The sequence below is a fragment of the Cavia porcellus genome, unplaced genomic scaffold (assembly GCF_034190915.1).
Source record: "Cavia porcellus strain 051 isolate PalLab524CR breed Dunkin Hartley unplaced genomic scaffold, mCavPor4.1 scaffold_3, whole genome shotgun sequence".
In the NCBI taxonomy this organism is placed as follows: Eukaryota; Metazoa; Chordata; class Mammalia; order Rodentia; family Caviidae; genus Cavia; species Cavia porcellus.
Window position 1 is genome coordinate 69,369,289 of NW_026947486.1, and position 26,487 is coordinate 69,395,775.

The 26,487-nt window shown below is 36.5% G+C and overlaps 1 pseudogene; it reads left to right on the forward strand.

Moving 5' to 3' along the window:
• The first annotated feature begins 6,561 nt into the window (after positions 1 to 6,561).
• Positions 6,562 to 7,567, forward strand: LOC100716815 (inactive ubiquitin thioesterase OTULINL-like; annotated as a pseudogene).
• Positions 7,568 to 26,487: the final 18,920 nt, after the last annotated feature.

The window sequence follows — 26,487 nt, forward strand, 5'->3', positions numbered from 1 at the left end:
AATCCTTTTGAATCCCCAGACCAAGACTCGGATTAGGATTTAGAGTGACACTTCTAATCCTTTAAATTGATCCCACCTGTAGCAGAGTTAGGGCTGACCTAAATGCGGTGACCCAGAGATTAACTATTAGAATCTTGCAGATAAATGCCCCTGTCCTTCACAGACTACTGCCTTCTTTCTACCTTTCAAAATCAGACTCACATAACCTCAGATTTAACCTCTGTGTTCTTCCTTTTTTCCTTTTGTCTGATACTGCACGTTGTCCTTTCTCCTAGATAGCTGTGAATCCCAGTTCATTCATCAGCTATGATTTCAGCCCAGGATATAAAAGATAATCTAGGTTGACTCTGAAAATTTCAAAGCAGAGGAAATTTGTTACATTCTTCTACTTGTCTTAAGTGCCTGTGCTTCCTTTCCTTCCAAGAGAGACCCCAAACTTCCCCTACATGCTTGTGCACATACTCATTCTCTCATCCCCCAGACTTCATGTTTATCCTTTTCTCTTACAGTTTCTCTGTATTCTGAGTACCATCTATTCAGGGTCCTGTTCTGCTGAAGTTAAGAGCTAAGATGTTAATGGATAAAAGTGACTTCTATTAAATTAGGGTTGCTATATTGCAGAAATTTTTGTAACAGCACAATTGAGATATAATTTACCTACCAGAATATTCACCCTCTTAAAGTATACACTTTAGAGATTTTTAGTATATTCACAAGGTTCTACAAACATTACTGCTTCCTAATTCTGGAACACTTTCACCAATAAAGAAATTCCACACCTGTTTAAAGATCACTTTTCATTCCTAACTCTAAGAAACCACTAATCTACTTTCTGTCTCTGAATTTGCCTACTTTGGAAATTTCAAGTAAATGGAATCATGTAATATTTGGTCTTTTTGTGATTGACTTCTTATAAGTATCACACTATTTTCAAAGTTCATGCATGTTGTATCAACCATCAGTTCTTCATTCTTTTATGACCAAATAGCATTTCACCTAAGTGACTGTATTATATTTTCTTTATCTGCTTATCCTTTGATGAGCATTTAAGTTGTTTTCATTTTTGGCTATTATGAGTAATGTTTCTATTAGCTGTCAGCAAAACTTCTGTATGAACATTTTGTTTTCATTTCCCTTGGGTATGTACCTAGGCTACTGCTGGACATATTAATAACTCTAAAGCTTTTAGAACTGGCAAACTGTTTCATAAAGTCACTGCACCATTTTATATTCCTGTCAGCAATATGCACGCATTCTTATTTCTCCACATCCTTGTCAGTGCTTGTTATTATCTATCTGTACTTTTATTTTAGTCTGGTAGATATTTTTATGTACACTATTTCACTTTATGTTTATAGCATGAAGGTAGTTAACATTCTGCCCATTTTATCAATGAGGGTACCAATACTGAGATAATGAGGTGATAAACTCTCATATTTAGTGCTAATAATTGATAGGCATTTTCTGAAACCCTGTCTCCTATGATCCTTCCAATAATTCCATGAAGCAGATACTACTTGAATTTCCAGAAGTCTAAAGAGTCTGCAGTAACTTAAAGTCACTGTGCCACTAGTTATTGGAGCCAGAATTTGAACCTGATCTGATTCCAATAAGTAGTGGAGTTAAAATTCAAACTCAAAGCCATTTGGCTCCAACAAAGCCCATGTTTATCTTTATCACATTCCACTAGTATATCTGTTGCACTATTCTCCCCAAAGTCTGTGGGCACTTTAAGAGAGTTTCCAGAAAAATACAATAACTACCAAAGAAAACAGTCTCTAATTACTGAATTTTAGGTGACCTGATGGAAATACTGGTGCAATTGAGACTCTTCTAATTTTCTACCCACCGGTGCATGGTGCCATAGTGAACCTCAGTATGTATTTCACAAGAAGGTTCAAATGATGACTAGGATGATAAGGGAAGAGAGCATTCACGGAATGCTACTAAATCATGAATAAACATGAGATCCAAAATTGGTAGGTGGAAATGCCTACTTAATTAGCCTACAAATGAAATATATAAAGTGACTTTATTTCATATGACTAAGAGTTTGGTTACATAATAATAATAATGATATCAGTTTTTTGAGGGTCTACCTTGTACTAGACACAGCTATACTGACTACACTGCTCCACTGAATCTTCACAATTGTTATATGGCCTAGATTACCGAGCAAATTTTATAGATAAGGAAACTTAGGTAGAGAGAGATTAAATAACTTGCCCAAAGGCACACAGTTAATACATAATGAAGCCACACCATGAAGGTAAGAGGCCTTGCTTTGGAGTCAAGGCTTCAAATCACTGTCTCTTAAAGAAATCACATGATGGGGTACAATGGATTTACTCATGTGCTCAAAAATTCCCACTGAATCTCTAAATTTTAATTGTCTCATAATTATTAATTTAGAGAAGACACCATAAGGAATCTTTATCATTTTAGGAGAGATATGAGTATGTCAAATCTATTCATTACTATAAACTTGGGAAACATTCCTACAGATCTTTTAGAACCACAACATCAGAAACTTCAACTATAATATTGGTTAAGTATTATTCTAGGTATTTTCATTAATCTATAGCATCACAGTATCCAAGTGATTCCACTAGATTTTGTTGAAATTGATATCAGTTCGTGATTCATGTTCCTAATATTAAAGCCTTACAATTTCTGGAAGTGGAGCATATCTGGATGGTCATTACTTCCAAATGAGCTACAGAATGAAAAAATCCAAAATAACACTCTCCCCCTCCATGACACTGTGAAGTCAGACTCACTACTCTAGCTTCTCTCTTAACTATGGTTGCAAAGACAAAAACACAGCTCTTTTGCATTCAATAACTTTTTTACACCTAAGCATTACAGAGAATTCTCCATTTACATAGGTCATGGGAAAGGTGCAAAGGCCTTAAATGAATTAGTCTGAGATCCTGGAATGCTATTTAAGACTGAGTTGCAGGATGGGGCATGAGCTATAAAAATAGGATCAGAAAAAAATAGGATCAGTACCAGGCTAATTTTACCACAGTAGTTTTGTAACATAATTTCAGGTAAGGAATTGTGCTGCCTCCTGCTTTGCCTTTGTTGCCCAGAATTGCCTTTGATATTCTAGGTCTCTTCTGTTCCAGACGAATTTTAGGAATGAATTATCTATATCTGTGAGGTATGCTAATTGTATTTTGATTGGAATTGTATTAAATCTGTATAACAATTTTAGGAGAATGGCCATTTTCACAATGTTTATTCTTCCTAGCCACGAACAGAGAATGAATTTCCATTTTCTGAGATCCTCTTCTATTTCTTTTTTCAAGATAATGTACTTTTCATTGTACAGATCTTTTACTTCTTTTGTTAGACTGATTTCTAAGTACTTCATTTATTGGGCACTATAATTAAAGGTGTGGTTTCCTTTATTTCTCTCTAAGTGAGTTTGCTGTTTATGTACAGGAATGCTATTGATTTTTGAGTATTGACTGTATCCAGCTATATTACTGAATTTACTTATTACATCTATAAGTCTTTCAATGGAGTTTCTTTTTTTTTTTTTTTTTTTTTTTTTTGGTCTTTTTCATTTTTTTTGGTACCAGGGATCGAACTCACGACTGCCTGCTTGCAAGGCAGGTGCTTATGCCGCTAAGCTAAATCCCCAGCCCCTTTTAATGGAGTTTCTGAGGCCTTTTACGTAGAATATCATGTGATCTGAAAATAATGATAATTTAATTTTTCCTTTTCTATCCTTATTCCTTTTATTTCTCTCATCTAATTGATCTGGCTATTGTTTCCAGAACTATATTGAATAGGAGTGGTGATAACTGACTTCCTTGTCTTGTTCCTGATTTTAGGTTGAAAGTTTTTAGTTTTTACCATGTAGTAAGATGTTGGCTGTTGGTTTATCATACATGGCTTTTATCAAATTAAGGTAAAAACTATTCTGGTTTTCTGCGCGGTTTTTATCACAAATGAATGTTGGACTTTATCAAAAGCTTTTTTTGCATCTATTGAAATGATCATGTGATTCTTTTCTTTGGCTCTGTTGATGTGCAGTATTACATTTATTGATTTGCATATGTTGAACCAACTCTGAATTTCTGGGTTGAATCCCACTTGATCATTTTGTATAATTTCCTTGATGATTTGTTGCATTCCATTTGCCAGTATTTTATTGAGGATTTTTGTATCTATTTTCATTAGGGAAATTGGCCTGTAGTTCTCTCTTTTGGTTGGATCTTTCTCTGGTTTTGGTACTAAGGTATCAGGGTAATACTTGCTTCCAGGAATGAGTTAGGGAGAATTGCTTCCCTTTCACTGAAGAGTTTGAGGAGTGTTGGCATTATGTCTTCCCTAAATTTCTCTACAGTTCAACAGTGAATCTATCTGGACCTAGGCTTTACTTTTTACATTTCTAATGTAAGGTTCTAATTACATTTTAAGTTTCATTAACTAAAATTGAGTTATTCAGAAGTTTTACATCTTCTTGACCCAGCTTTGGTAATTCACATGTTCCTAGGAATATGTCCATTTCTTCTGTGTTTTCTAACCTATAAGAGTGAAAGTTTTCAAAGTAGATTTTGATGATCTTCTGTATTTCCACAGCATTTGTAGTGATTTTGCCCTTTTCATTTGTTATTGCATGGATTTGAGTCTTTTTCTTTCCTCTTTTATGAGATTGGCTAGGAGTCTGTCAATTTTATTTATTCTTTCAAAGAGCCAATTTTTTGATTTGTTAATTCTTTGTATTTTTTTTAAATTTCAATTGCATTGATTTCTGCCCTGATCTTTATAATTGCTTCCCTTTTTTTGGTTTTCAGATTGACTTGTTCTTCTTTTTCTAGAAATTTGTTGTTCGTCATTAAGTTATTTTCACTCATTCCATTTTTCTGATATGGGAATTTATTGCAATAAATTTGCCTCTGAGGATTACTTTCATTGTGTCCCACAAGTTATGGTAGGTTGTATTTGCATTTTTGTTCAATTTTAGATGTTCTTTAAATTCTTCTTTAATTTTTTGTGATCCGTTAGTTGTTTAGAAAAGTGTTATTTAATTTGCAAGTATTTATGGAGTTCTTGTGGGGTTTTGTCATTAATTTCAAATTTTATTTTGCTATGGTCAAATAATATGCATGAGATTATTTCAACTCCTTTGCATTTACTTAAGCTTGTCTTAGTGGTTAGTGTATAGTCTGTTTTCAAGAAAGACCCATGTGCAGCTGAGAAGAATGTATATTCTGGTACTATTGGGTGGAATACTCTGTACACATCTACTATGTCCATTTGCTCACAAATTTGATTCAGTTATGCTATTTCTTTGTTGATTTTTTGTTTGGTTGATCTGCCTCTTTGTGACTATGTGGTCTTAAGGTCCCCTATTATAATTGTATATTTATGTTATTGTTTATTTGATTATTCATGTCTATTAAGATTTGTTTTGCATAGTTACTCCCATATTTGGTTCATATATATTCATGATTGTAATCTCTTCCTCTGCAAGTTTTCTCCTAACAAGTATGTAGTAACCTTTTTTTATCTCTTTTGATCATTCTTGGTTTTAAGTTCACATTGCAAATAGAATAGCTCCCCCCAGTTTTTTCTGGGTTCTTGTCACATGGAGTACTGTTTTCTGATCAATGAAATAGATTAGAAGATACAACCAGAACTACAAACATACTCATCCACCTTATCTTCTACAAAGTGGCCAAATATGTTCACTGAAAGAAAGATAGCCTCTTTAATAAGTGATGCCAGGAAAAACTATCTTTCCATGTGTCAAAAACTAAAACTAAACCAATGTCTATCCGCATGAGTTAAACTAAAGTCAAAATGGATCAAAGATCCAAATATTAAAACAGAAACACTAAATGTGCTGGAAGACAAATTAGGAAGAAATCTTGAATACATAGGGGTAGGCAGAGAGTTCATGAATAAAACTCTAACAACTCCAACTATGTGGGAAATATTTCCCAGAATCAACAGCTGGGATCTCATCTTATTAAAAAGTCAAAAGAAATCTCCAACAGAATGAAAAGAAAATCCATGACTTGGGAAAATATCTTTGTCAACTGTCCCTCAGACAAAGGACTTCTTTCTAAAACATACAAAGAATTTTTAAAAATCAGGCCCCTAAGATTCAAAGATCAAATCCCAAACTGGGCATCTGAAATGAAAATACACTTCTCAGATGAAGAAAAGCAACTGTAAAATAGAACATAAAAAATTTTCAGCATCATTGGTCATTAGAGATATGTAAATTAAAACCATAGTGAGATTCCATCTCACTCCAGAAAGAATGGCCAGGATCAAGAAAACCACCAATAACAAATCCTGGAGAAGCTATGGGGAAATAGGAACCCTTCTCCACTGCTGGTGAGAGTGTACACTGGTGCAAACCACTGTGGAAATCAGTGTGGAAGTTCCTCAAAAAGCTAGGATTGGAATGATGACTCCATGGTTGACGGACCCACAGGCATAGGCTGCATACTTCCCATATCATACAGCTTGCATGCCAGCCTGCATGCCAGCACTGAGAAGTCCCCAGTGGAGTGGGACTCGGCCTTGTGACCCACTGCAGGAAGTGACCAAGTTTACTCCTCGACACTAGTTCCAAGCCAGGCCCTACCTACTGCCTAAGTCATAGCAAGGGCTCTGTGTTGATGGCCTGTCACTGCTGATAACTACCCTCTGCTACTTCAGGAGGCTGCATTTCTATTTAGGACACCAAATAAAATGGTGGATTGGCTATCTGCAGAGAAAATTTAAAAAGGAGCCTCAGCCTGGAGACACAAGTTGATTTGCTCAGTTATTGTGCAAGAGAATGGAAAGGAGAAATACCCCATGCCAAAATGATGAAGAAGGCTTATGAGGAGCTGTTCTGGCAGCACCATATTAAATGTGTTCAACAAGTAGAGAGATCATTATGATGCTCTAACATTAGTGCTGTTTCAGATATTCAACCAGGGCCTTTCTTTTCCATCCTGCATGAAGGAGAAGGACATGCTTAAGCTTGCTGATAAACTGCTGTTTTCACAAGGTTGTAATTGGATCCAGCAATACAGTTTTGGTACTGAGAAGTATACAAGTTCCAATGTGTTTGGAAAATTACATAAATGTGTACAACTGTGTAAGACCCATTGGACTAAATTTAGTGAAATTAAGGATTATCACAAGAGAGGAAGCCTATGCAACATCACTTTTTCTGATGCCATTCTGGAATATAAGCTGTATGAACTTTAAAGTTCATCATGTTATATCAGGTCACTGAAGTTTATGAACAAATGAAGACTAAGAAGATCACTCCAAGTTTTTTTAGATTCCTATTTTCCAGAGAAACCTCATCAGATACTTTGAACTTCATAATGAATCACCTGAATTTTATAGGTGACATATGTGGATTAGAGCAAATCCATATGTTTATACTGGAATACTCCCTTGAAGTGAAGATAAAAGTATTCCAACTGTTCAAGTTCAACTCCAAAGACTTCACAGTGTGCTATCCGGAGAAGCCTCTCAGGGAGTGGCCCGAGGTCGCCCTGCTGACTGAAAATGCCTCTACCACATTCCTGTCTTTTAAATCTGCCGAGGACCAAGCACAGGCTCTTGCCAGTGACCGTGGCCACACTTGCAAGACTGTATTTTTCTTTTCTTTCTTTCTTTCTTTCTTTCTTTCTTTCTTTCTTTCTTTCTTTCTTTTATCAGTAAGCACTGTATTTTTCAAAAGGCAGAGCTATTATGTCAGCCTGGGAAGGACTGAGGACCTCTACTCTGGAATTGTAGGTGCACTAGATGGACCACATGTGGCTGATTTTCCTTCATCGCTCAGTGGTTTCCTCAGAAGCAACTGCACTGGTATCATTGGGGTTGGTGACTTGACCTTGCTCAGATGAGATCTGGTCACGTAGCAGCAGGAGGCCTTCACTACTCACACAGGTTCAGTATGGACAAGGCAAGGACAAAGTGAGAAGACAATAGCAAGGAAGAAACGGCCAACCTGAAAAGAATCTGTTTGTCTCTAACCTGTGCATTCTTTATCAAGAATCTCATCTTGGGCTGATTTTGGATCTTCATAAGCATAGCTATATTTTACAAGCATTATCTTCTGGGAATCTTTGTTGTGCGTTCATTTTCTAAAACCACTTGATTAAATTTAAAATTATGTATACGTGTATATATGTATATATGTTTATATATACATATAAACACAAATAACCACTCCTTTGCAATATTGTGCAGCTTGCTATATCCTTAACTTCTTTTTGTCACTGTTGTATTTGACCATCTTAATAAATTTTATTTTGGTCAAAAACAATAAATTCTGTGGATTAAGACAACTGACAATTATTGAACTGTCACAAAAATATTAAACTGTGGCATGTTGCATGTGTATTTATGTGTATATTTAATGGGAAGAATCTCATTGTGGCAGGCTAAATAATGACCTCAAACACAAAAGGTAGCCATACGCTAATCCCAGAACCTGTGAATATATTGGGTTAAACGACAAAGGAGGCTGAAAGTTGCAGCTGAAACTAAGATACTAATGTGCTGGTCTTGAAGGGATTTTATTCTGGATTTGAAGCTGGGCCTGTTAGAATCAAAAGGGTAAAGTGAAAGAAGGACTCAGAAGTGTGGCAGGAAGAGAGAGAGGCACCATTGCTAGCTTTGAAGATGCAAGTACTGGGGACCTAAAAGCTGCAAGAGGCCCAGGGACAGAGGAAGTGCTGCCCAGTCAGCACCTTGATGTCAGCTCAGTGAGACCAAGGGCAGGCTTGTGACCCAGAGGACTGTATATGTGGCTAAACAGATTGGCATTCAGGCCACTGAGTCTGAGATAGTGCGCTGCAGATACTCCAAGGCTAATTTTTGATCATCCTTATTTTGGAGATACTTTGCTCATCTGATTTGAGTTTCAATAAATACAAAACAATTTTTAAAATTTTGCTAATGATACATTACTTCAAATTCACAAATTCTTCTCTTAACAAATAAGTGATTTACTTAACAGGTCGTTTGGTGCTAACATTTTTCCACATGTTCATATTTCTTCATAAATTCTTTTAACAATTTTTTAAATTTTACTTTAAAAAAGATTAAGATAAAAGAGAACATAACAACACAGTTCAGAACATAACAATTTAAGCAACATAGTGTTTCACCACAAGGCAATCTGACATAACAGTAGCTACCATAGTGTCTCTTTCCTTGAAATATTTGAGTACACCTTGATATACCATACTATCAAACATAAAAAGACAGTGTAAAACCAGTCAAGCGAATGAAAGTATTACAAAGTATTCAGAACCAACTAACAGAAAATGAACAATTGTTACAATATTATCTCATCTATAAAAAATTTTGTTTATCACATATAATAAAATCCAAAAACATGATAAAACTGCTGGAGACAGAAGAACATAAGCTTGGTGAGACTTCAAAACAAGATGATATTAAATCATCACTAACTATTATAATGTCTTGTTTTCTTCAAAATAGCTTTAACAATTTTTTTAAACAGCTAGAATTAGACATTGCATTTACCCTAGCTATCCCACTTCTGGGCATTTTCCTAGAAGAATTGAAAACGTCATACCACAGTGATATATGTGCACTCATGTTTACAGCAGCACAATTTGTAATAGTCAGATCTTACAAACAACACAAATGCCCTTCAAAAGAGTGATGGATAACAAAGATGTGGTATTTTTATACTGTAGAGTACTACTACTTAGCTATAAAGAAAGATTGCATTGAGGCTTTTATAAATAAATGAACTCAACTGAGACCATACTCATAAATGAAGTAAATCAAATTCATGTATGCAAATACTGTATTGTTTCCCTAGTGTAAAAAACCAAAAGAGCAAGTAAGATCCAAAATCTACAATAAATATTGTGTAAGAGTACAAAATTGCTCAAAGAAGAAAAGTAACTGGGATAGGCGAAATGAGTAAAGATGGAAGGGAAAAGAAAAAGACATACATTGCGTGTGTGTGTGTGTGTGTGTGTGTGTGTGTGTGTGTATACATAAGATAGTTAAAATGACCATACTACTAATTGTATTAGTTCTTGGGAAAAAACAGTTAATACTCATATGATTATATTAATTTTACATGTCTGTATCTGGTAATCTAAGCAATCCTTTTGAAGGTAACAATATGCAATATTACATCCATTGTTAAATTTCCATCATCTTGCTTTGAAAACTTATACTGTTATTGTTTTGAGTTTGTTGCTGTTTGTTTGTTTCTTTTACTTTTTGTTTTTTCTTTTAATAAATTAATTTTTCCTTAAATAAGAAATAAAAAATACAGTTCTCTTTTAAAAAAAAATAGGATCAGAATAGTGTGTTCCTTGTTAATTACCCAGAACAAAGCTTAGATAAATAGGTCGTTATAGTCAGGAAGTCATGTGAAAACCTATGGAACAAGGGAGTTGGGTGAAGTCAAATGAGAGTGAAAGAGGAAAACTGTAAGATATGTTAGACAGATTTCCATATTGTGCCTATTTCTAATGTAGGCTCTGATTCACAATTCTTAACATTTTACAAATGTTTCTTATAACTGTATCACACTGAAAATTCTTTTGCAAATTCAGTAGTACTAAGAAGCCTCTCTGTCTTTCTGTCTCTCTGTCTCTCTCCTTATAACGCTCAACAGGAAATATATTGGTACTTAGAAAGTGGGTTATTTAGGGCAGCAGGTCAATTACTGAGCACTTCCTCTCAGCTTGCACTGTAAGTGTACCGTTTCACTTATTTCACACAACAACTCTAAGAAATACTAGCAATATTTATGCTTATTTTACATATAAAGAAAAAGATAAAGCCCATTGAGGATGTGACTTAGTCAAAACTGTATAGTTAGGAAATGGTAAAGCTGTGGCAAATTCTGGCAGCATAATTTCATAGCCTGGTGCTTAATAACTTTGCTCTATTGTTTCAGGTTGCAAAGAAATTTATCAGAGAGTATTTGCTTACATATTATTTTGTTTATATGTTTGTATGTATATATTTATAACACTATAAATGACTTTGTTCTTTTATAGTTTTAAGTGAATGGGTAAAATCCTGATCCAACTCTGTCATATTCAGCTCAGAAAGCATGACCAAAATAAAACTCACTGCTGCCTTCTAGCAGTCAGATGTAAAATTGAAATTAAAGCCAGTGCAGTAATGACCTTACACAGCCACAGGATGTCGCTATTATACTATTATGTATTATCAAACTTCTTTGAAATGAATTTTTTAAATTACAAGGGTTGCATGATCATTGTAAGAATACTTTTAATGAAAAACAGTAAAAAGCAGGAAATATTTTTGTTTTCACTGAATATATTTTCCCAAATCAAAATCAAACCAAGTATAGTTTTGAAATGTAAATATGTATATACATATATATATGTATATCTATACATATATAAAACATGCATATGTTGTCATTAATAAAACAGGATTTGGAATCAGTTTTACCTGCTTTTCACCCCAGCTCTACCTTTCTTAGCTGTGTGACATATTTTCCTTATATTTCTTAAAGGATGGGTTTCCTCGAAAGAAAGAAAGGATAATGTACATATCTTCATCTCAGCATGGTTTTAGGGATTAGAGAAGATGATGTACTTATCATGATTCACTAGTACACAGTAGGTACTCAAAGCATGAAGTTTCTTAGCCAGACTATTTTAGGACTATGCTAATCCCTTATAGCACTTTTGATTTTGAAGGTCCTACCTCACATCTTATATATAGTATGATATATACCCACATCCTGTGTTAAATGTACATTTTGCTGAAAATATGAAGTAATATTAAAGTTATAATTTTTTAATTTATTATTAGTTATGCTTATTAGCATACATTATATATATACTCAAGAATTCGCTGGTTTTTAAAAAATTTTGGTACTAGTAATTGAACTCAGGACCTCACAATTGCCAGGCAAGTACTGTGACACTGAGCTATATCCCCAGCCTTATATTCAGGAATTCTTAAAAACTCATATAACCTAACCAATAATTTCCCAATGTATTAAACTTTTACTGAATTAAAAATATAATAGTTATAAAATCAGTGTTATAATTTTTTACTGTTTTTAGACATTGACTGATTTTATAATGATTTGGAAGCAATAACCTTGTAGGTCTTTAAAAAGTTCATATGCCTTAGGCATTATCTATGTTACTTGATGAATTAAAATAAATGTTCCTGCTAAACAGTATTATCCTGAAAGGAGTATTATCCTTGTCAAACATTATTTTTATAGTTACAGAATACTTAATTTTGTGTGCATTCCAAAAAATATACAACCACTTTCTATTATTATATATTTAGGTTGTTTCCAATTTTCTTCTATTATAAACATACATCTTTAACTATAAACACTTTAGAATGTTACTTTAGAATAGATTTCCAGAACTGAAATAACTGCATCAGAATGTGACCTTGAATCGTGACATGTCATCTTGACTAGATTAAAAACTGCCTATCAGATTAGTAAGGCACACTTTAAACATAGCTGAATGGGCCATGAATGTATAATCTTGGGGTCTATGCCTCTGGCCCCTCACTGCTCTGTCACCGTTCCCCTGCTGTTTATGGGCTGCTATAATGTAAGAAACTTTGTTATGCTATTCCCTTCTATTACCATGTTTCTGTCTTAGAGCCACCTGACAATGGCCTGAATCCCCTGACATCTGTACATTAGTTAGCACTCTTGTCACTAAAGGAGAAAGCTTTTTTAGTCAGATTGTCCATTGCTGGGACATAATACGCAGTACCTACAACGTAAAGGAGGAAAGGCTTCTTTTTAACTCACAGTTTCAGGAGTACATTTTAGTACATTACTAACAGGCCCCATGACAGAAATATCACAGTGGCAAGGCATGGTGGAACAAAGCTGCTGAGTTAATGGTGGCAGTTAAGCAGCGCCAGGGGACAATGCCAGAGAGAAATGAGTGAAAGACCATACGTAATATCTAAAGTCAGGCCTCCATAAATCACCCAGACACAGCAAGGAGCAAGAACATGCTTTGGTAATCTGCTAGGCATTCCTTAATCTAGGTCCTTAATCCATTTATCTGCATTGACTGTCGCAATGGGATCCAAATTAAACTTCTGCTTTAAATTGTGGGTGTCAGGTATTTTGTCACAATGACTGTAAGGTCAGTAAGTGTGTGAATATCAGTATGTTTCTTAACATATGCGATGTAAATATTTTCCAAAATATTTAGACCAATTCTTCTATCAATACTGAACAAAATAAATATGTCCATTTATTGCCTTATAACCAGCTTTAGGGTGTCTTAAATTTATATTTGTCAGCTTGATAAGAGAAAAATTTTGCTTTAATGTGCATTTTTATTACTAGTGAATAATTTAAGCTTTCTTTTCCAACAATTGGTAAGCCAAACATATGTCTGTTTTATAAATCATCCTTTTTGTCTCTTTCTCTGCTTGAAAGAAAGGCAAGAAATACCCTCAAATTAGTGTTTTGCACAATCTTACGTAAAATGTGTGGCTAATATACTACATAATATCTACAGACTGTAATAATCCTGTGGATTGATTTATTACAGTTCCATTCAGAATCTCCTACAGCTAGGGATTGTCATGTGACTTAAATATCACCAAGTAGATTCACTTATGTACATTTGACATGTGAAAGCCAGCTAAAAAGCTAAAGAGTATTCTTATCTGTATATATGAGGTTTTTCTGCAGAGTTTACTCTCAATCATGCTGGTTATCAGGCATTGAGTTGCTATGTCCAACAAAGTCAGTAAGAGCAGCTTCCTTATCTGGTTTATAATCCCAGGATCACATCTATGTTTGTTCTTCAAATCTCAGCAAGCTGCAACATCATGATTCTGGCAGAGATCTGGGATGATACCATAGTTCTTTTTCAGCTTCAGTTCTGTATTTTGTTAGAATTATGCTTAGAAAATACTTCCTGCCTGTACCCTACTCTTTTAGATCTTCCAACCTTGTGAGTATTTTTCTTGTTTTTAATTCTATCTTGTAAATTGTTATAAACTCTTGGAATGAATTTTTATTGTATACATTGTTGTTTTTAAAATATATATACTCCTTGACCCATTAATCTTTCTTGGAATATTTTATTCCATGGAAATAAAAGCAATAATACTCATAGTCACAGAGACATTTATTACAATTATTTTTAATGACAGAAACCAACCTGGAGACAACTTGCATGCCAACCAATAGGAGAATAGTTAAATTTGTTACAGAATTTTCACATTTTGGAATTTTTAGAAACAAAGCAAACAAGAAAGACTATATATATATATATATACCCAAAAATGCCATAATGTATTTAGAGTGTATACTTCCATTTTTGTAACTAAAGAGATAAGGATCATCCCTCTCTGTTTATAATATTCAAAGTGGATTATTTCTTACCTTGAACCCTGAGTGATATACACACTACCATCATTATCAGATTTCACTATCATCATCAAATTTCATTCATCTGAGGTTTTGCAAACATCTGGTTTCCAATCAAGTAATGGACTGCATAAATAAGTTTAGTATGTAAGACAGCTTTTAGAGGCCCAATAATTTTTTTTGAAAATATTACATCTCATGAGGGACTTCTGCTTTGAGATGGAGTAACTTATATCAGACCAACTGGGAACAACAAGAAACAACACTTCAAATATCCTCCTAAAATTGCTTTTTGAAAATATCAGACAGGTAGAACTTGAGAGGCGAGAGCTCAGCAAGAAACAAAGATCATCAAAGTAAATCTAACTATCTGCAAGTTGCTTTGCCACTCATGATATTTGTCAACTCTTGGCTCAGATCCTGGGTAAAGATTGGTTCTGAAGAAGCAGAAAACCCTATGTAGCTTTAGATAGTATCAAAGGACTCAGGAAACAGAAATTGGAGTGTAAGATCTGCCAATGTCAGTTAGGATTTGAGCAAGCATGATCCAGAGAGAGAGAGAGAGAGAGAGAGAGAGAGAGAGAGGATTTAGGGGAAAGGAGGTGATAGGAGACAGAGACAGAGAAATGAAAAATGAGCTTGACACTCAGCACAGATATTCCCTTCTAGTAAATTTTTAATTGAATTGAGGGGAAAAGATTAGAAACCAAGCAGAGTGGCTTAAAAGCAAAGAGGAGTTTGAGGAACTCTCACAGAGACGAGAAAGAAACAAATTTGAGTTCAAAACATCTCAAAAACTAATGCTTCCGGGAAACAGACATGTCTGAATATTATTTGGGATCTCCATATCTTGTAAACACTGCAAACCAGCCTTCAGTCAGTTCAATGGCTGAATGGGTTAAAATTATTTGAATATCTGTTACCTGGCAGAAAATAGTGGGAATCCTTTTTTGAGAGTTCTGAGTGTCGATGTCCGCTCCCGGCCGGCAGGAAAGACACACGACAAGGTCTGGCGGTGGTCAGGCTTTTCTTTATTCTCTCCTTATACAGTCTGCCCCGAAGCCTCTACCGGTCCGCTCTCCGCGGCTCCTTCCGTGCTTCAGTCTGCCCCGAAGCCTCTACCGGTCCGCTCCCCGCGGCTCCTTTTGTGCTTCAGTCTCTCTCTCTCTCGGGGGTGGAGGCACTGGCTATATATAGGATTAATAGCTAGGCAGACTACCCTGTGAGGCGGGAACTTAGTGGGGTGATAAGAAACAGGTGCCACACAGGCGGGCTCGATGAGAGGGGTAATCTAGCCCAGGCTTTTGTACTTTCCCACAGGCCTCGCAATCACCGCGTCTGATGACTTGACAGTGCCACGGCTCCCAACATCTCCCCCTATTTTATTTTAAATGATGGCTACGCGCATCGCAGCCCGTCCTGGATAGAGTGCAGAGGCCTATGCCCCGAACTGAGGCCCACTGTAGGCCCTTAGCGTAGACCCTGGTCGGCCGTCCCAGGGTCCACCAAGGCCCTGAGGCCCTCGTCCTTTTTTCTAGGGCCAGGAATGAACCGGACGGAACCTGGTTGCACATAGGCATGCACTCATTTCTCTCCACGAATCCCCTCGGAGAGAAATTTATCTAACAATCCAGCGGCTTTCGAGCGGAACGGGGTAGGGCCTGGCTTAGGTTGAGTCGTGCTGGGGAGGCACGCTCTTACCCGTCATTGACTCACCCACCCTGCTACATGTTGTTGTCTAGGGAGGAGAATGTGGGAAGCCTGTCACTTTTAAACGCGGTCGTAGGCCATGCGAGCGAGCCATGCGTATACAAGGGTAGCACATAGGGGAGCAAGCCGTTCCAGGCCCCCAAAAAGGGATTGTCCTGCAGTTCTTTTAGGGCTCATCTTGTTGTTGGGTCTGCGGTTGGCCTCTGGTGGAACAGGCCTGATCTTCAGTCGAGGGACTTGTCGCGTCAACCTCTCTGGGACCCACATTGGTTCTCGTCCCAATTCCTGCGGAAAGACACAAACCGCGCCTCGGCTTCCTCTTTTGTATCTCTGCCCTCCTTGACGGACCCTTCTCGGGAGCTTCCTGACTGTGCCTGTTCAAACACCTCGCGTACTTCTACAAGTTCTTGAGAGCTCCCCCCGTAACTACCCTCACTCTTTAGGCACGTGTGTATCATTTCCCACAATGGACGAGCAGAGACTGAAGCTCTACCCTCCCGCTCTGCTAGGGAAAGGTCTCTGCCCAACTTTTCCCAGGAGGGCAGGTTTACATGCCCTGTAGGCAGAAACCAGGGAGCAAAGCTGTCAATCTCTGCAAGGAAATTTTCTAAAGTCTTACGCCCCACCTTGAGGTCCTTGGACTTTAGGAGTCTCCGAAGGACCAACACCAAGGCTGTGTATCTTTACTTGGCATGTTTCCCATTTTTAATATATCTTCTGTTATTTTTACTTCTATGTTTATGTTTTACACTCTTTTATTACCTTAAGTTCTGGTGTTATGTTTCATACTCACCGCGTGAGGCCCAAGAAACCCGCCACTTACGCGTGAGGTTGAGAGGAGTCTACAAACCCTGTAGGTGCGCGCCACCCAGGGCCCAGGCTTATCCTCTACTCACCTGTCCTGCAGCTGCAGCACTGTGTAGGAGAATGCAGTCCACCGCCGCGTCTCGGGGTTGATCAATCCCCGTACGGGCCACCAAATGTCGATGTCCGCTCCCGGCCGGCAGGAAGGACACACGACAAGGTCTGGCGGTGGTCAGGCTTTTCTTTATTCTCTCCTTATACAGTCTGCCCCGAAGCCTCTACCGGTCCGCTCTCCGCGGCTCCTTCCGTGCTTCAGTCTGCCCCGAAGCCTCTACCAGTCCGCTCCCCGCGGCTCCTTTTGTGCTTCAGTCTCTCTCTCTCTCGGGGGTGGAGGCACTGGCTATATATAGGATTAATAGCTAGGCAGACTACCCTGTGAGGCGGGAACTTAGTGGGGTGATAAGAAACAGGTGCCACACAGGCGGGCTCGATGAGAGGGGTAATCTAGCCCAGGCTTTTGTACTTTCCCACAGGCCTCGCAATCACCGCGTCTGATGACTTGACAGTGCCACGGCTCCCAACATCTGAGGTCATATAAAATTGTTAGAATTTCAGGCACAAAGTCTGGCCACCAGTAAAAAAAAAAAAATTAACTGGAGTATGAAGAAACTATACCGCGAATGTTTAAAAGCAGAAAACATAAGCAAACATAATCACCAAGTTATTGCAACTGTATGGTATAGACTACAACTATGCAAGAAAATAAAGGACAACATACTGAATTTCTTCAGAAAACTAGAATTCCAAGACAGGAATTCAAACAGATTCTCTAAAATAGAAAAAAAAAAAACATAACTAAAATTACAAATTCAATAGGTGAAAAACACAACGCCTAAGATTTACTACTACTTTATATAATATGCCAAGGGTAGGTAATGTTAGTCTCTTTGGAAGACTGCCTTCCTGCATTGTATGTAGCATTTGGGGACTTCCAGTCAATATGCTTTGCCCTCTTCTGTAGGTACAAGGTCATACCCAAATCAATTGCTTTGTTCTGAAAGGGCACACACTGACCTAAGCAATACACAGATGAAAAGCATAGTTGATTCATAGTGCAGTGGTACCCTAAAAAAATGTTCCAGTAGTTTTCTCTATTTTATCTTAGATGATGCCTTATGTGTTTCTATGTATCCTGAGATGTAGTTTTTGTTTTTCTTCAATGAGCTAAGTCACAGTCTTCCAAATAAATCCCTTGGGTAGCCAATATATTAGTTTATGTAAGCAATAAAATAATCACCAAATATCACTGGCTTAAAAATACAATATCTACATGGCAGAGTAGTATTCCATTTTGTGTAAATACATTTTGTTTCTCCACACAGGCTGCTTCCAAGATTTAGTTATTATGAGTTGTGCTGCTATAAACATGAGTGAATCATTTATAGGAAAACATATGCACCTTAAGACCATAAGGTTAAGTAAACAAACGTAAATGCTGCATAGTTTAGGAAAACCCAAATTACAAATAATGAACAAAATAAAAGATACTAGAAGTAGCGGGATAGATCTTTCTCAAAAAGGAAGGAGATCAAGAGATAGGGGAAGAAGGGAAGGGAGGGAAACAGGATAAAAAATGAATTAAGATGTGTTATATACATGTAACTAACTCCATACAAAGAATGTAAAAATGCATTGCAAATATGCACTAATTAAAAAAAAAACAATGTCTATTTCTCTCATATGCAACCCAAAGTGGATCAGCAGGATGACCACATGTCATAGTTTCCCAGGGACTTAGCCTATTTCAATTTTTGGACTTTACACTATTCAAAGCCTTTAGTGTCTTCTACATTGAAGGATTAGGATCAAATGTAACTTTTTATTGAAAATAGTATACATAACTACCTGTAATATAATGTTCACATTACAGGTAACTGGATACATAGACACACTTTGTGGAAATTTGGCTGGGAAATATAGTCTAGATTGCTGTCCAGAAAGAAAAGAATATTCATACAATAGTTCCCCCAACCACAGTGGATATGTTTCAAGACTCCTCCCACTAGATGTCTGAAATCATGGATAATACTTAATCTTATGGTATATACTAAATTTTTCCTATATGAATGCCTATTATAAATTTTAATTAGGCACACTGAGATACTATCAACAACCAATAATAAAATCAAACAATTAGAACTACTGTAATAAAATTAGCAGTATCACTTCTCTCCCACTTTGGGATCATTATTAAATCAGATACGCATTTTCTAGATACATAGAAATACTGTAACAATCTAATAATTCAAACTAATAACTATTTTTTTATCTGTCTTAACTATTAAGAGACAAAAAGAATATAGCAAGTACCAACAGATATACTTGACAATGAGATGGTTCAGGTCCCAGGCTGAACAAAACAAGATGCCACAAGATTTCATCACTGTACTCAGAATTGCACAGTGGGCCAAACCAGTCTGCCTCCTATTTTTAAGTAGAAAGCATTCATGCCTGTTTACTTATGCACTGTGCATAGATTCTGTCAGTATTCAATGGCAGGATTGAGTACATGCAACACAGAATACATAGTCCACAAGGCCTAAACATATTTACTATCTGAACATTTGCAGAAAATATCTTCAACCCGACCTATCTGTAGATAATTGGGAATCACTGAAAGATATTAACTAGATGAAAAATGTATATAATTAAAATGGCACCACTACACAGGGGTTCATTAGAATGTAAAAGCCAGGTGTTTTTGGGGGGGTTTCAGGATGACTAGATAGAGAATGGTTAGATATACTAGTTAGGAAACTAATATATATAATCTAATAATGTAATCTAATAACTAATAATATAATCTAAGAACTAGTAACAGTAACTATAATTAATTGAGTAGCTACTATTTGACAGTCATTATGATATGAATTTTATAAACATTCTAAGATTTTTATCTTCACAATTACCCAATGAAACACACATTATTTTTACTTTCTTTAAAATGAAAGTAAACGAACATGAGAAAACTGATGATCAAGGGTATCCAGATTACTTCTCAGTCTCTTTAGAAAGCAGTATTCCATTAAAAACATAAATTCCACAACACAATCGCCTAATTCCAAATTTTTGTTTACCATTTGTTTTCTTCATTACCTTGTGCAGTTCCTTAACTTCACTGTGCCGCAGTATTCTTATAAACAATATGATGATAAACATCAAAATGATTATGCAATGTTCATAAGACATTGCCTGTCATTGTTTATGGATGATAAACATATTCACTAGTATTTTATCCAACATCTACATTTTGGTATGTCCCAGCGCTTTGTCCAGAACCATCATTTCTTCTCTAACCACACCTGCTTTCATGAACTTATCTAAGGATTTCTTTTCTTCCATGGTACATATGTTCTCCCTAATGTCTTTTCATTCCAGCAGTGTACAATCTAAAAGTACTGTATTTATTATTTTGTTAATTTATAATCTGTCTTCGCCATTGAAACCTAAGCTTTATGAAGACAGGAACTTAGTCTTGATGGTTTCTGAATCTTCAGAGCCTAGAATAGAACCTCACACAAAGTTGGTACCTGATAAATATTCATTGAATGAGAGATTAAACTTATCCAAGTAAGTAGAAGATAAAGAATTAAAACCCAGATCTGATTGAGACAAATGCATATGTATTTCACCACTATGCTCAATAGTGTATTAAACATGTACATAGGGAGTAAATAATGAATTAAGGAATTAAGAGGTAGAATTGATAACATCAACTGATTTAATGACATGAATTGAGAGTGTGGGGGGTGTGAATCAAATATGATTTTGAGATTTAGGCCTGGAAGACAGTAACAATAGTGTTTTAAAATATATACATTTTATATATTCTAAATATTATATTTAGAATATAATATTCTAATATTACATATTCTAAATATATAATATTATATATTCTAAATATTAGTCTTTTGTCTGAGAAACAACTGACAGAATTTTTTCCCATTATGTGAGTTGTTTCTTCAATCTTTTGATGATTTCTTTTGCTATGAAAAAGTTTTGTAATATGATGATTTCCTGGTTGTTGATTCTTTGTAACATTTCCTGCATGATCAGTATTGTTCTTAGAGTCTTTGCCCATACTTACATCTTCAAGAATTCTACCTAATCTCTTCTCCAGCAGATTTATTGTTTCCCTTTTAATATTTAGATCTTTGATCTATTTTTAATTTAGTTTAGTGCAGGGTGATAGACACGGGTCTAGTTTTAGTCTCGAGCACAAATTAAAGAAACTATTTTCCAATGAGGATATCTAGATCTCTATCAAAGATAAAGTAACTTGAGTGTTTTTGGAGTTCTTTCTGCATCTTGTAATATATTCCAGTGTTTATCAGGCCTGTTTTGGTTTGGTTTGATTTTGGTTTTGGGGGGATTTTTCATTTGTTTTGTTTTGTGGATTTTTTGAGATTGTGCTTTTGTTTGTTTGTTCTATTTTTGCCAGTACCATGCTGGGGTTTTATTTTGCTTTGCTTTGTTTTGCTTTTCCCTCTTTTGAGACAGGATCTTACTATGCATGTCAGGCAGATCATGAACTCAATTTGTAGCCCAGGCTTGCCTTGAACTCTCAGCAATCTTCCTGCCTCGGTCTCCTAAGAGCTGGGATTACAGGTTTGTGCCACCACATTTGGCTAACATGCTGTTTTTATCATAGTGGCTTTGTAGTATAATTTTGAGTTAGGAATTGAGATGCCCTCTGCCTTGTCTTTATTGCCTGGGATTTTTTTTTTTAAATTATAGGCCACTTCTGGTTCCAAATGAATTTTAGATTTGTTTTTTCTAGTTCTGTGAGATATGCTAATGGTATTTTGATCAGGATTGCATTTAATCTATCTAGCAATTTTGGGAGTATGGCCATTTTTACTATATTGGTTCTTTCTACTCATGAGCAAGAGATGCCTTTCCATTTTCTAATACCTTCTTTGATCTCTTTTTTCAGAGTACTGTCATTTTCAATATAAAGTGTCAAGGACCATAAATTATAAAGTGAGTCTAGAGGATGCTTGAGACCATCCTTGTCCTGCCCTTTGAGGCACACTGAAACAAGGAAACTCTACTTGAATGAGGAAACTGGTCACTGGTAGATGAAACCCTAAGGCTAGTGAAGCTGTGGTGCTCAGAGGACAAGCTGAAACCGACTGAGAGAACAAGGAGTTTTAAATCAATGTATGAGCTGTAATAAAAGTTTCTCCTAGAGAAACTGGTTTCTTGATTGCCCCTTATTTCATCCTTATAACAATGCTTTTTCCCCTCTTGCCTACCTAGCCACATATCTAGCACATTCAGCCATAATACCCTCACCAATTTCCTCATTGCGAGTTTGATCAATAGATACCAAGGTTCTGGCTGCCTCTTGGCCTTTTGTTCTCCATGAACAACTGGTTATTCCAGATCCTCATTGCAACACCATTTTGTCTCTTGCTCTTTATTTTTGCCACGCACCATAACAACTTGCAGGAAATTGTGATCCACTACAGGGGTCCCCAGTAGTAAATATGTCTAACTTCCTTTTTGAGATTTATTTCCAAGTGTTTCTTTGTTTTTTTTTTTTTTTTTGATACTATTGTGTAAAGCGTAGTTTCTCTAATTTCTCATTCAGTGAGCTTGTTATATTTGTATGAGAATGCCATTGATTGTTGAATTTTGACTAGTTACACTACTGCTACGGTTAATACATTGTGTCAACTTGAGAAGTTTAGAAGATTAACTGATAGACTCTGCAGAAAGCCATGGTTATACTTTGTAAACATCCTTCTCTTGTGCAAGAGGATGTCTCAGAGATTTATAAGTGCTACACCTACCCTAGAGTCGGGGAGGGTGGCCTATGTACAATATAAGGAAGAAAAAAAGGCTTTTTCTTTCCATTTTTGTTCTGGCTGCTTTTACTCTGGCTGCTACCTTAAAGTACTGCCTTTGTGCCACACTACCCTGTCTTGCAGCCAACTCATTATGAACTGAAACCTGCAAAAACTGTAAGCTGAGTTTTGCCCTAGAATAAATTACAGGATATTATTATGGCAGTAGTTCAACATTATGGTGGAAGGCCAAATCAGGGATGCTTACCCTAACGTCCACTTCCTCCTTCTTCCTCAATTACAACTTCCTCCTTCCTTTCCCAATGTGTGTGAAGAAAATTCCAATCAGCTCCTCACATATAATCAATGCCCACTCAAAGCACCACACCTGGTCAAAGGTCACATACACCCTACTCCTCCATATCGGGACAGAGGAGAAAGCTAAACCCTTGCTGGTTGGGAGCTCCTTTCTAGGTCCTTTAAATAAAAAGGCCATTTTTACTTTTTCTTATATTTTGCTTCTTTATTGCGCCAGAAAACTCTTAACATTTCAGTGTCTTGAGACTCTGATGGTAGAGTGCTAGCTCCTGGAAGTCACTCCCAGTTTGCGCTCCCCTCCCTAGGAACCACCTTTCCTTCCTTTGGGACCTGTTTATTTGCCACCACTAATCTGCATGTACTTTTGTCACAATGGTGGCAAGTTGGCAGAAACCCTTCAATTTAGGCCTTTTTCACTTTGAGGACGTGTTCTTCTCTCATTCTGTCTTGCATGATTGCCCAAATACTTCTGGCTCACTCTGCTCCACCAGGAACTCTCCCTTCCTCTCCAGCAGACCCCTTAGATGATGTGTCTCTTGTCTTTACAGCTCCTCCCCTATCATATCTCCAAATCCAAACTTGTAGCTTTCTCCTCTAGAGGTTTCTCTGTCTTCTGCATCATCTTCTCCCCCTTCCCCAACCCCTGTGGCCTCTAATCCTTCCCTTAGCCTCTCTCCACAGTCTCAGATTTCTCTATCCCCTCCACCTGAGCCATCTATTCCATCAGAGGGCTCTTCTTCTTTGTCCCCTACTCCTGCATCGCCATTTTCCCCACTGGCTAACCATACTCAATCTTGTGCATTTCAGCCACCTAGCAGGGCACATGGTCCTCAGCAGTCATCTTGCAGCAGCTTGCATGGAGGACAGCCATCATCTTGCTGCCCTCTGCCATGTGACAGTGCACCTCCATCTTGTAACAGGTCACAAGGTAAATGCCCATCGTCTTGCACACCCTCATCATGGGATCAACAGCAGCCATCTTGCTGTAGGCCACATGACGGCTAGTCACAATCTTGTGTTCCCTCACTGTGTAACCGGCATCAGCCATCTTCTGGGCATCATGGTAACGAGTCCCCATCTTGTGCTTCCCTGTCACATTGTGGTGAGTGGTTATCTTGTGGTTGATCACCCAGTAACTGCCCACAAACACCTGCTGGGTAGCTGGCTGCACAGTGACCATCTGCATCTCCCACTCCATAGCCTTTTCAGGCTCAGTGCCTATTCTCCCTTCAAGAACAGGCTGGTCTTGAGGGACTAGTTCACATTCATGTTCTTTTTCCCCTCACTGAGCTATCTCAGAGTAGCCATAAATTAGGTTCCTTTTCTGCTATTCTTATTTCAAGAGATGTCTATTAATTAAACTAAAAAAAGTTTTCACTAGTCTATTTATTATAGCTCAAATGATTTTGCAAGATGTTTGTCAGTCTATACCTGTTGTCTGTGCAGTCTGTTTATATTGCACAGATCATCTGTCCATGTTTGTCCATTTGTCTGCTTTGTAAACAGCTGCTCCTTTTTATTTGATGGAAACAATTTTTTGTTTTCCTTTTCTTTAGCATTTTCAGATCACTTAATCAAGGTTTATTTGGGTTATAATTTTAAAAAGCATGTTTCCACCTAGGTTGCCAGCTGATAAAAATGATACTAAACTGGTTAAACAAAAATCCCTTGGGGTAAGGAGAGATTAGACAAGACTTCAATTGATGAGTAAGAAAGTGTCCACCTGGTAACTTTAACCAGCTATTATTCATTAATTGGAGGCCCCAATAATCTCCATAGCCTTATGGGAGACACCCCAACTAAAATTCATACGAACAAAACAATTTGTTGTTGCTGATCTTATGGTATATTCACACCTTTAAATGTAAAATTGGGATTATTTCTGATGATAAATATTTTCTTTCAGATCCAGACATCTGCCTTTTTCTTGTTCTCCAGCCAGGAGATCCAAATCCAACCAACATAACATCACCAGTCAAATAATTTTTAAACAAAAATTTGTGTAATGTATATGTTATACTTAGAGATACTTAAATATTGAGCAGTCCAAGCAGTGTCACAAATTTCTTTTTTTTTTAATTTTACTTAAGGAGAAAAAGAAAAAAAAACAGAAAAAGGGTACAAGTTACACAGAATTTCAGAAAAAATAAACAGTAGGAAATCACTAGTTAATAGATTACATATTGTTATCTTAGAAATAATTGTTAAAGTTACAAAATGAAAACATATAAAGTGGACTTTCAAACAGTGAGACTGCAAAGTTTTGTTCAATGATCCAACAAAACTCAGTAATATGGTTATACATCTTATTCACTTAAATATATATGCAGTTATACCCTTTAGAGCACTTTCTTTTCCTTTCTTTTGTACAATGACAATTACACATTTTGGGTTTTATTACTCCCACAGTTCTTATTACTTTTTTTTTTGAAGAGAGGAAAACCAAATGTGACATAACAGAACAGAGTCAGTCAAATCAAAAGGATGGACATAATAGATAATGTAAAAACAAAATACTAGGTGATCAACAATGGTTAGCATACTGCCTCTTGCTATCTTAAAAAGAATTGCCTATATCATCAGTTATTATAAAATTGAACAAAACAGTAAATAATAAAACCAAATCATTGGAGACATTACAGGACTTTAAAAGAAGATAATAGTCAACCAGAATGGGCATCATAATGAATCTTATTGTCTTCACAGTTATTGCCTATACTTTCAAACTTGGTACTATCAAGCAAAGCAGAATAGAGGAAAATCAGTCAAAACAAGGTGGTGAGGGCAATACAAGGTTTCAAATCAAGTTAATAGGAAATCAAAGTGGGTTACTATAATGTATCCTGCTACTTTTTATTTATTTTTCCCTTAATTAAAAAGATAAAAATAAAAAAGTAAATAATTTTACAAAAGGAGATTGAGATAAAAGAGGGCATATAACAAAATAGCACAGGTCAAAGCATAACCATTTAAGCAAAACAGTGTTTCACCACAACATATCCTGATATAAAAGTAGTTACCATAGTGTTTCTTTCCTTGAAATCTTTGAGTATAACTTCGTATACTGTGGCACCAAACGTATCAAGACAATGTAAAACCATTCAAGAGAATGACAGTATTACAGGGTATTTAGAACCAACTATCAGAAAATGAACAATGCTTTCTGTATAATCTCCTTGTCTATAAAAGTTTTTGCTTATATTATCACATATAATAAAATCCAATAAGATACAACCTGTTAACACCGATGGAGACAGAAGAATACAAGTTTGATGGGACTTCAAAACAAGATGATACTAAATCAGCACTAGCTATTATGATGTCTTGTTTTCTCCAAAATAGCTGTTCCTACCATCCAATCTTCTCTGCCTCATTTCTGTTGAGCTCTTTTTCTGTCGTTTGTTGTCAGTTTGT